The following is a 12,233-nucleotide window of genomic DNA, read 5'->3' on the forward strand; positions in this document are numbered from 1 at the left end:
ATGTTGGTTTCAACTAGATCACAGCACAAAGACCAAGCAACACGGCCACCAACCAGGAGACCCCACAGGTGCGGTGAGGACCGCCTCCCAGCAGGCTGCACAGCTGACACCACTCTTAACCAAACAGAGCCCCACTTTTCCTGCCTGCTAAATCCTTGGGAGCTCAAAAATATCCCTCCACCCGCTGGTCATAAATTGTCTTAATTCACCTCGCATTTTCCCATCAGGAAACAATTGGCCTTGGTTTATTTTTTATCACTTTATTTACATGTCTCCTGCAAGACTGAAGCATCGATTTCCCCCAAGATAATGTTAACAGGATCAATTAACCACAAGGAGCACGCATGAAAGTGCTGTTGTTTCGCTCCTAACCCCGGGGAAAGAAAGAGGCGCTGTAAGCAGCCAGTCTCTGCTGAAATCCGCCCAGCTCCGGTGATTTTGAAGGTGGCAGGAAGGCACCTTTGCTGATAAATTACAAGTGAGCTCAAGCACTTGGATGACCCAGATAACATACCAAATACAGCACAACTGAGAACCCCGTGGGGAGTCCGGAAGCCTGAAGTCATATTTGAAAGCTATCTTTCAATACAGTCTATATGAGGGACAGAAGATGCGGAAGAGGTAGCTAGGGGCAAGGGTCACGCAAAGGATTAGCTCTTCCTCGGAATCCTAGTTGGAGCGTGGCGGGGGGGGAGGGGGGGGCTGGTAAACTGGAACAAGGTAGTCTTACCTTTCATGGGCTTTCAGAAGTTTCTAGTTCTAGCGTGTCCAATGCAGACCAAGAAAGGGAGCTGGAGGCTTCCTGCTTAGTGGCCGCGCTGGCTGGGCCTTGCAGGCGGGTTTATGTGAAGACACAAAGGCAGCCTCAATCCCGCCTGTGTCTAGATTCCGCTCCCACCCAGGCAACCAGGCTTGCAGTCCTGAAAACACACAGGCCAGAGTAGAGCCTCCCACTTCAAACACCAAGTGGTGTCGCCGCGGGACAGCAGAAAGCACTGAGTCTTCAGCTCTCTGGCAGAATCAAGCAGGGACTCTCCCAAAAGCACGCACCTTGGAGCAAGAGAGACCCCTCCCCCGCCACCACTAAGCCGATAATTACTCCACTCACCTGTGGTTCCAGAGTTTCCGTGGTCTCAGCTGGACAGCTTCTGGACCTGGTAGATTCTCCCTTCCCACTTCAGACCTGCCGGGGAAAAGGCTGGGGACGGGAAGGGTGTTCATTAGGGAATGAGAATGCATATTTTAATTTTTGTTTATTTATTTTTTTGTTTGAGAGAGTGACAGAGAGAACACGAGCAGAGCGAGAGGGAGCAGGGGAGGGGCAGAGAGAGAGGGAGAATGCCAAGCAGGCTCTGGCCGTCAACGCAGAGACTGACACAGGGCTCGAACTCATGACCTGTGAGGTCATGATTTGAGCTGAAATCCAGAGTCAGACACTTAACCGACTCAGTCACCCAGGTGCTCCAAGAATCCATGTTTTTTAAATACTCTCAAGGGATTTTATAGGACCCTTCAACGAATGTATCTCTGAGAACCAATTCTCCAAAATTTCAAAGGTTCTCAATCATGGTTGCGGATTATGTGAGTTACTTAAGAAGCTTTTAAATAATACTGATGCCTGTGTCTCACTCTAAACCAGGGTTTCTGTGTTGGGGCTGGGGGAGTCCCTGGTCCCTACCCAAAGAGATGGCCTAGCACTTTTCCCTCCCAAACAAAAATGTCTGCAGGCATTCCCTGAAAGGGCGAGCCTACGCAGGCGGACTCCATCTTGTTCCGTGTCCTTCACCTTGAGCACGCCTCCTCCCCTTGAGTAACGCCTGGCGACCTGCATAACAGGACTCCGACCCTTCCCCAGCCAATCGGCTGAGGCCACAGCCATTACCTCACCAACTGCCCCTAGACCCCAATAAAACTTTTGTGCTTTTGAAACTCGCTCTCTCTCCCCGGTATCTCACCGCTGCGTCGGTGCAGGTAGGGGATTGAGCTCGAGCTAGCTCGAATAAAGGCTCTTTTGCTTTTGCATCGGACTCGGCTCCCTGGTGGTCTTTGGGGATCACGAATTCTGGGCAGAACACCCAAAGGCATCTTGGGAGACAAAATCCTCTGCTCTTCCTCCCCCTGGTGGTAGTGATTAGTCATCTCATGTTTTCAAGCTCATTTGGATGTGCAACCTTTTCTTCCTTCTTTTCCACTGCATCCATCCGTGGCCTCATAATCCCTGGTCACTTTGATTAATATGCATATCTTCAATATTCACAGGCACATGTGTTTCAGGAAGATAACAAGCCCACATTCTGAGCTACGGTCCAGCTAGCGTGTATATCTGAAGTTACATGTTCATGGCCAGATTTGCATTTGGATTGACTTAAACAGTTCACAAAAGGGATCTGACAACTAACAGTAAATTACTAATGATGTTAGCAACTTTTTAAAAGGCAAATTAAAAAGGCCAAGAATATTGGTTTTTCCCCCACCGGTTTGGCAAAATGGATTCACACATTAAATGTCTCATGAGTGTCTACAATGCGCCAGCCAGGAAGCACCACACGCGAGGTGGTTGCCATTATGGAGCCTATCCTTTGAATGAGAGAGACCAATAACATGTGAGATTACACACCAAGTAAGGCAATTATAGAAGTCTTCAGTGTCATAAACCAAGGGAAGGAGAATCTGGGGTGGCACTACTTTAGGGCACCAGAAGAGGACATAGTAGAAATGACATCTGAGCATAAAACTGGTGGTGTCACCTGCTGGGGGTGACGTGAAAACAGGTGCAGTCTTTTCGGAAGACAATCAGTAAACCACAATGAGCGTGCAATTGTCAATTGTCAGTAAACGTCAGGGTGAAAATAATGTGCATCTTATGCAATCATTTAGCAAATATAAGACATCTCTGAAAATATGCCCTGTCAACACCACAACTGAAACAGTATGCCAAGGAAATTTCCAACACACTGTAAAATATCTCAATACTGCAAAAACTTCATAACATTTTGTAAAACTACAAGCTACTGAACTGCCAACAAAAGGAAGTAGTTGGATAAATTGTGATGGATCCACTGAAGTGTGGAGAATGCTTAAGACATCGTGTAAAAATTTATGTGAGATCACAGAACATGTGCATATTGGTCTCTGCTCTGGTTCTTGGCACAGTGCTTCTAAAATCTTCATAATTTCCAAAGTGGTAAGAGCACTAAAGAGCACTAAAAGCTCTTCTAACGTTTGTCTTGCATCCTCAACCTCTTATAAACTCCTGCTTACAGCACCAGGAGCATATTTTGTTCCACTGAGGTGACTCTCGGTGGCCTCCTCGGGGCTCTTGGATGGGGACTGGTCACCAGAAAGACCAAGCCATGGTTAGGAGCTTGGAACGTTCAGCCTCTCCCCTCTCCGTCCTCCAGTGAGGGGAGCAGGGCTGAAAATCAACTTGGTTATCCATCATGCCTACGTGAGGAAGCCTCCATAGAATTCCAGGAGCTCGGTGAGCTTCCAGGTGGGCAAATATACCCACATGGGGAGGATGATGCATCCCCATTCCCCTGGGTCAGAAGCTCCAGTTGGGACTGTCCCAGATCCCACCCTATGTATCTCTTCATCTGGCTGTTCATCTGTATCCTTTACCATATCCTGTAATAAACTAGTAATAATGATTGTAGTTAGGATTACTGTATTATAAACTTAAAATTTGCTAAGAGAAGAGATCTTAAACATTCTCTTCACACAAAAAAAGAAAGTAGTGATGTGACATGATGTCATTTTGCAACATACGTCTATCAAGTCAACACACTGCCTCGAACTTACACAATTTTTTGATAATTATATTTCACTAATGCTGGGGGAAAAAGAATTTTAAAGGAGCCGAAAGACTACGCGAGAAAAAAGTCTGCTTGGAGGGGAAACTTGAAGGTATGTGACAAGGAAACAAAACAACCACAAATGATCAGTTGGTAGAGATTCTCTACAGTTTATTAGTATAATCAGTAGTTATTTCTACTCCAAAATAAGCACATGTCATATACTTCAAAAATGAGGTCGCTGTGCGGTCCATTAAAAGTTTTGTATCGAGTTTTGGGAGTATCAAATTCTCTTTTCAATGTTCTGTATTCACACATAATAGATGCACTTTCAAAGGGATAATTTGGCAAATAATCTGCTCTACTTTCCATCTGTACAAAACTCACTTTGGAATATGTTCTAACTTCAGACATGAAGCTTCATTTACTATGTACACCTTTGTATTTTCCGAGCTCAATCCCAGTAATGGTATCTTTCAGATCAGTATTTTAAAATATTCTAAATCCTTGCATTTCAAAGTTTTGTCCATGAATCAAAAGTTTTGTCATCACTTGGACGTTTGTTAGAAATGCAGAATTTCAGTCCCTACCCTGACCTGCTGAATCATGATTTGCTTTTTAAGGAGATCTCCACGTGATAGCTATGCTCATTATAATCTGAGAAGCCCTATTCTAGAATATGGGCTCTCAAGATTAAATGGCTTGTTCATCCATTCCATCTTTTCTGTTTATCTGAAGGGATGAAAGTATTAGAATTTTCCATAGTTAGAACCAACGCTATTGTAAACTTATGGTCTTTGTTTTGTTGTTTTTTTTTTTTTTTTAATTTTTTTTTTTTCAACGTTTATTTATTTTTGGGACAGAGAGAGACAGAGCATGAACGGGGGAGGGGCAGAGAGAGAGGGAGACACAGAATCGGAAACAGGCTCCAGGCTCTGAGCCATCAGCCCAGAGCCCGACGCGGGGCTCGAACTCACGGACCGCGAGATCGTGACCTGGCTGAAGTCGGACGCTTAACCGACTGCGCCACCCAGGCGCCCCAACTTTGTTTTGTTTTTTAAGCAAATGGAAGGACAACCAGGCACAGCCAATTTGAATGTAGGCAGTACATCTAGTTTAGTTTTTCTGGATTGGACTGTAACTTGGAGACAGTGTCCTAGATAAGGGGATGAATGGTGTAAAAAATCCAGTGTTCTTTAAATAAATCACAAAGTCAATGAAGAAATGGATGAAGGTAGAAATAAAAAACTCTTCAGAATCTCCCTGAAATGACTTAAAGCCAACCTAAATATGACAGTCCAATTTTAAAACAATAGAAAAGTCCTGAGTTTCAAGGGTAACAACGAAGGTGATTACCAGAAGTCATTTTTTTTTCTTTAACCTGAGATTAGTCAAATGCCCTCAAAAAAGAGTTTGTACTCTATTAATAATTGCAAATAAATATTCAAATATATAGGAACAAACATCTCTATGATACATCAAGACCAAATATTGACTCTTCCTCTTCCCTACCTCCAGGCACTGATTTCACAGAAGAATTCAATTGTATTTATGGCTCACGAACAAACATGATGGTAGAAATGCTTTGTGGATATAAACACGTTTCTTCCCAGGGGCTCAAACTGCATTCTAGACATTATCTCATTAATTGCTCCCTTAAATCTTTCTCATTGATTTTTATATTTTTTTTGAGCCAACAAGTTCACTATTGTTTGCATATGAAGGAAAGAGTTAGCTTCAGTTAGAATTTGAGATCTTAAGCATTTTAAAAACTATGATATTATATCTCAACTGACAAGGGGTTACTGGAGTGGCTTCAAAAAAACACAAAGTGGCCTAACAGCATCATTTATTTATTTATGTATGAACTAGCCAAAAGCTTGGAGGATGTCTTGGGAAGATTGTATCAGGAATATAAATATTTGACTAATGTACCTTGGCTGTGTCAACCAGAAAAGATATGTCTGAATATGAGGGATGTGTCACAGTCTCATTTTGGAAAGGGAAAAACAAAATGCTAGTATACATTATTCAATAAGCTGTCTGACAGAATGATGTGGTGATCACAGGGACCCGTAGGGATTCGCCAAGAACAAGGTTATTCCAAACCAGCCACATACCTGATTGGGACGGTCACCAGTTTGGTAAAAGGGAATGCATAGATGCTACAAATTTCAACACATAATGATAACTGTTTTTCACCAAGTGCTTCCCATGTGCTGGAAACTATGGGGAACACTTTATATACAACATATTTCATTGCTTGGAATGCATGAGAAAGTATTATTACTGACAGTCAGTATATGAAGAAAAGTAACTAGTCCAGGGTGACAAGGCTGTTCCTGAAGATTATATTCCTGTGCAGCGCACGGTACTATTTTCAGGAAACTAAATTTGCTTGTGACAATTATATGGTCAATTGGTCTCCATCTGACTGATCTAACACTTTGTCCACAATTTCTGTTATAGTATTTCTCTGTGCAAGAAAAGATACTCAAACAAGGTAAGAAAAGAGTAAGAAGCAACCACAGCGAGATACCACCTCATACCCATTAGGATCAAAAAAGCAGAAATCAACAAGCGTTGACAAGGTTGTGGAGGAAAGGAAACACTTGTGCACGGTTGGTGAAGATGTAAAATGGCGCAGCCACAATGGAAAACAATGTGATGGTTCCTCAAAAAATTAAAAAGAGAATGACTATATGATCCAAAAATCCTATTTCTGGGTATATATCCAAAAGAATTGAAAGCATGGTCTCAAAGAGAGTGTGCACTTAAAAATGATTAAAATGGTCTTTTATGAGGATTCTACATTATGTGTGATTTTTTTAAAATCACAATGAAAAAAAAAAGACTAAGGAGCGTAAGAATGAAGAATTATGGCTAGAACATCTGAAAATAGTTCTTGTTGGTCTCCAGCAAGGTGAATGCAATATAAGAGAAGAATAAAGAGATGAAGGGTAATAGGTCTGTCGCTTAGTAGCTATAATTTATATATTATTTTTTGATATTACCGAGGTTCAACTTTCTCATCTTTAAAACAGGTTAATAATATCTCTCTTTGCTCCCTTGTAGGCTGTCATGAGGGTCCAAGCAGCTAGAAGTGCTTTGTAAACTTTAAAATCCTCTCGGAGCTGCCTTGTCCCCTTCCATTTCTTTTATTACAGTCTGTGTGCACTTCTGTCCCTTTAATCTAGAATTCAGCTCGTGTGCCTCTCACAGATCCATGCATTCAACGGCCTCTATTTGGATGTCTCTGGGTTACCTCAAATTTGAAATGTTCCAAACTGGACTCTGTATTCTCCTTTCAACCCCATTGCCCCTCTAAGTATCCTTATTTAATGACTGGCACCAGTCTCTATCAAGCTGGACTTCCTCCATCCCTCCGAACGATGCTCACATCTAATCAAAGATAAAGTCCTGTCCATTCTCTCACTCTCCTTTAAACTTATTATGTCTTGGGATCTTTTCCTAGCCAACTCCTATTCATCCTGCAGGGCTCAGCTCATAGTCCACCATCTCTAAGAAGCCTTCTTTGATACTCCAAACCTACATCAGGTAGGCCTGCCGCGTGCTCCCATTTCTATCCCTGTATCTCCCCCGATCACTGCGCTTATCACAATGTGTGGAAATTACCTGCTTGTCAGAATTCCCCACTGGCCCGAAAGCCCAGAGGGTAGCATATAGACTGTGTCAATTTCACCGCTCTGTCACATAAGCCTTCTGTTGTCCAATAATGGCCAGTCATTGAACAGTCATTGGAATCCCTGCCCTCATGGAGCCTGCTGCTTCGATGGGGAGACATACAATAGAAAGTTGAACCAAAAAGAAATTTTTTTAAATAGACAAATGCTACAGTGATAATGATCAGGGTCTGGATTAGACCACATTGGAGGAAAGAGACCTAATTTAGCTGGACCACCAGCAAAGGCCTCTCTGTAAAATGTCATGTGGCTAGGACCTAGTAGTTAAGAAGGAACCAACCATGTCTTGGACCAAAAGAAGCGTCCATACAGAAGGAACAGTTCGTGTTTACATGTAGAGGAAGGAAAGAGCTTGAGGAGTCTAGAGAACTGAAAGAAACCCAGTGTGGTTACTATGCAAAAGAAGGGAGGCTCTGATGAGGCAACACAGATAGGCAACGGGCCACGCGATTCATCTTGAACTTGATCTGCAGAACAATGGAGATCTCTGAAGGGTTTTAAGCAAGGATAGGATAGTCAAGACCCAACTTAACTTTTAAAAAAAGATCAGGCTGACCAACACCTGACTCTGAAAACCACCAATTAATTAAGGGGAAATATTCAAGCATTCATCTTGCTTTTCCTGCACAAACTATATTTTAGGGTAACCAAGTACCCCAAGTTTTTGAGGGAAAAACAGTTTTTCAATTATGAAATGTAGATGAGTGGAGATTTATAAAGAGCACCCTTTTACAACCCCTGCATGAAATAACTCATTCAGGTAACAATCATCAAGGGACAAAACTACTGAATGAAAGGTTGTGTGGGACCTTTACCAATGCAAGGATAATAAAGCAGCTACTTTCTGAACCCACAAATCAACCTTAGCAACAATGATCTGAGATAGTACGAAGCACAGAGAAACTACAAAAGAAAGCTTTTTGCCAAAAAATTGAATTAGAAATTATTCAAACTTTCAGAGTTAGCTTATGCTTGATATAGAAGGCAGAAGCAGAAGTTAAATACCACCATGTGAACGCAAACAGAAAAATACAGAAAACCATGTTGTTTCTAGGATATTATAGGACAACTGATCCAGCTTCTTCAGTAAGTCAATAGTATGGAAAAACAAATAAAAGGAGAGAGTACTCAACTGTTAGAGACCTAAGAAATACAACACAATGTGATTTGCAGAGCCTGTCTATGAATTTGAACAAGTCAACAATAACATTTCCTAAACAAGTGGGAAAATTTGAATATGGATAAGGTATTAGATGTTACCACACAGTGATTGTTAATTATGTAGGAGGCATAATAGCATTATACATATATAAAAAATAAAAATTAAAAATGCAAAATAAAAAACATACATGTGAAATAATATCTGGGATTTGTATTTAAATACTTCAAAGATTGAGGAGGGAAGTAGGGTAGGCAGATACACGAAGGCTTGATAAGTTCAGAATTTTAAAAGATCACCTAGCATGTGTGAGGAGAATGGTATAGGAAGGTATAATGGTGTACCTTGTCTGCATGGGAAGTGATGGCAGTCTGGACTGAGAGGGGCAGCACATAGTAGGGCCTCAAGGAAGATCTCAACTAAATCCATGGTGGTAAGTTTTACACACATGCACACAAACACAATTTAAAACAAAAATGTAAGAAAGTAGAATATGTTCTTTTTGAAGATCACATTAACTTCACAACAAAATTTATGGTCAGTATCTGCTCAAAGAAATCTCCTATCAGCTCGTCATGCCCAGAACTCAAACATTACGCATATTTGGGTTTTTTGATAAAAATTGTTATGGCTAAGAGTCCTTGGTTTGTAATGACTGTGGTGATTGTTTTCTCAAATTCTTAGGTGGGAGAAAAGTCAGTCATGTACATCACTGACCCTATTCTTACATGCTTTACCCGCCAAGGCATTCTCCTTGGAATACACAAGAGTAGAGCTGGTTCAGTGTGTGGAGGTACATATGTTTCTAGGCCTCTTATACAAAGCTTCAACATTTTCTTAAGACTTTGTGATTTGACTTAAATTAATATTTAATATTCTAGGTTTGTCCTTTGTGCACTTCACTCAGTGGGAATTCAGCTGAGTACTTTCAGCCTAATTTGGCCAAATTCTTGTGTAATGGTAACCACATTGTGAAACAAACCCAAGCACCATGGCCAGACGGAAAGGCACTGCCTCTCTCCTTCGTGAGAGATTTCCACTCATGTCAGACTCATCTCATGAAAGCAAATCTGGCCACTCTCTCAGAGGTCGGGTTTGATATTTTTACTTTATTGAACTGTTGATTCTGGGAAAAGTCTCCCTCCTTGTATCATGCTGTATTTTTTTTAAATTTTTTTTTCTTAATGTTTTTATTTATTTTTGAGACAGAGAGAGACAGAGCATGAGCAGGGAAGGGGCAGAGAGAGAGGGAGACACAGAATCGGAAGCAGGCTCCAGGCTCTGAGCCATCAGCACAGAGCTCGATATGGGGCTCGAACTCACAGACTGTAAGATCATGACCTGAGCCGAAGTCGGACGCTCAACTGACTGAGCCACCCAGGTGCCCCTATAATGCTGTATTTTTAAAAACCAGTTAAAGACCAAGTGGGAGAATCAGAAAAATATCATTTTTCAGTCCCCAAATGAAGTAACTGATTCAGGCAACAATCATCCTTAGACATAAAACTACTGAATGAAAGGTACGGGATCAAACTACTAGATGAACAAGGCTCAGGTTCCAGAAACTCTGTGACGAGAAGGTGATGTGAGGACTGAGGAGGCGCAGGTATACAAGATGGCATAAGGCAACTGCTAATCCCCAGGGAGTGGGGACAGAATGGTCGTCTGAGTCTCGCAGATTTTGAAGATGAAAGACTAACATTTATGGTTAATCACAGCGACTACAATGCCATCCCTTAGGAATTCATTCTGGCTGAATAAAGTTGGAGATATTCAATCACAGGGGACTGGCTTCAAAATGACTTTAGATCCATAACATGGATCACATTAAAAAGAAGATACAGAACTATATTTACTGACTTTAAATGATTTCATTATTTAAAAAAAAAAAAAAAAGGCAGGCTAACCAGCAGTATGCATGCTGAAATCCTATTTTTATGTGTTTTATATAAAATGCCGTATTTTCACATGGAACATTCTGAGAAAATTTATATTAAAAGGCCATAGGGGTTGCCAAGGGATAGTGTTGTTTGTGTTTCTTGTGTTTTATATTCTTTGCTTATTCAATTTTCTACTTGCCCAAATTTTTCCTAAAATTTCTTTCTACTTTAGGAAAAGTGCACACTTGACAATGTGTGACAAATCTACATATTTACAAAAGCAATAGGAGATCAGAGGGGCAACATAAAAGCCAGCCTTTGGGAAGTAAAGGAAAAAGTGGGTGGTAAAGTCTATTTTTTCTGTGTGTGTGTCTCTCTCTGCTCCTCCCCAGCTCAGACTCTGTCTCTCTTTTTCTCTCTCTCAACGATAAATAAACATTTTAAAAAAAGCAAGTTCTGTGATATAGCCCATCACTGTTCTCCAGACACACCATGCTGCCTGATCTCTTTGCCCTTCTTCCTCTCTTTTGTTTATCAAACCCTAAGCGTCCTTCAATCCAACTCAAATTCTCCCCTAAGAAATATTCATGGATTACCCAGTCCAAAGTGATTGTTTCCTTTTATGAATTCCTGAAGCGTGTACTCTTGCCACGGGTCATTTGTCACTTAACAGATACCATCCTTGGGTTGGGTTTCTTTTTTTCATTAAAAAAACATATTTACATATACATGTTTAATACATGCAATTGATTCTGGACATACGCCTAGTATTTGGGTCCTAGCAGTGAGAGTATCATTGTGGAAACACTATCAGTACCATCAAGGTAACAAACATATTCATCACCTCTAAAAGTTTCCTTGTGCCTTTGTGTGTGGGCGTGCATGTTAAGAACACTTAACCGTGTTAACTCTCTTAGCAAAATTTAAAGTGCACAGTACCATGTTGTTGGCTATAGGCACAATGCGCGACAGCAGATCTCCAGGAAATATTCGTGGCGCACAACTGAAGGCTATAGCTCACAATTCCCTTTGGCTCACAATTCCCCATTTCCCCCTCTCCCCCCCAGTCCCTGACAACCACCATGCCATTCTCTGCTTTTATGAGTTTGGCTATTTTAATTTTTTTTTTTCAACGTTTATTTATTTTGGGGACAGAGAGAGACAGAGCATGAACGGGGGAGGGGCAGAGAGAGAGGGAGACACAGAATCGGAAACAGGCTCCAGGCTCTGAGCCATCAGCCCAGAGCCTGACGCGGGGCTCGAACTCACGGACCGCGAGATCGTGACCTGGCTGAAGTCGGACGCTTAACCGACTGCGCCACCCAGGCGCCCCGAGTTTGGCTATTTTAGATATCACATATAAATGCAGTCATACAGTATTTGTCTTTCTGAGACTGGCTTTTTTCCCTTTGGCCTAATGTCTTCCAGATCCATCCACGTTGTCACAAACTGTATAGTTTCCTTCTCTTTGAAGGCTAAATAATACCCCACATTTTCCTCATCCACTTATGTGTCCATGAACATTTGAGTTGTTTCTATATTTTGGCTATTGTGAGTAATGCTCCAATGAACATGGGAGTGACCTATGGTTTTTACTGATAATGTCTTATCTTTAAGCTCTTAGAACACAGTGACAATCACTTTTATAATTGCATTCTTAAGATCTAGCGTATTGCCTGTGTCGTATGGTTGTTTC

At 41.5% G+C, this 12,233-nt stretch overlaps 1 long non-coding RNA gene across 1 annotated transcript in view; it reads right to left on the bottom strand.

Moving 5' to 3' along the window:
* Positions 1-203: 203 nt before the first annotated feature.
* LOC123605837 overlaps positions 204-12,233 on the bottom strand; it is a 42,982-nt gene continuing 30,952 nt past the window's right edge. The window contains exons 3-4 of the long non-coding RNA XR_006715924.1: positions 1,109-1,198; positions 204-920 (exon numbers count right to left, since the gene is read on the bottom strand). This is a non-coding gene — a long non-coding RNA (uncharacterized LOC123605837). The remainder of the gene's footprint in view (positions 921-1,108; positions 1,199-12,233) is intronic.

Source organism: Leopardus geoffroyi, chromosome A2 (genome assembly GCF_018350155.1).
Source record: "Leopardus geoffroyi isolate Oge1 chromosome A2, O.geoffroyi_Oge1_pat1.0, whole genome shotgun sequence".
Lineage (NCBI taxonomy): Eukaryota > Metazoa > Chordata > Mammalia > Carnivora > Felidae > Leopardus > Leopardus geoffroyi.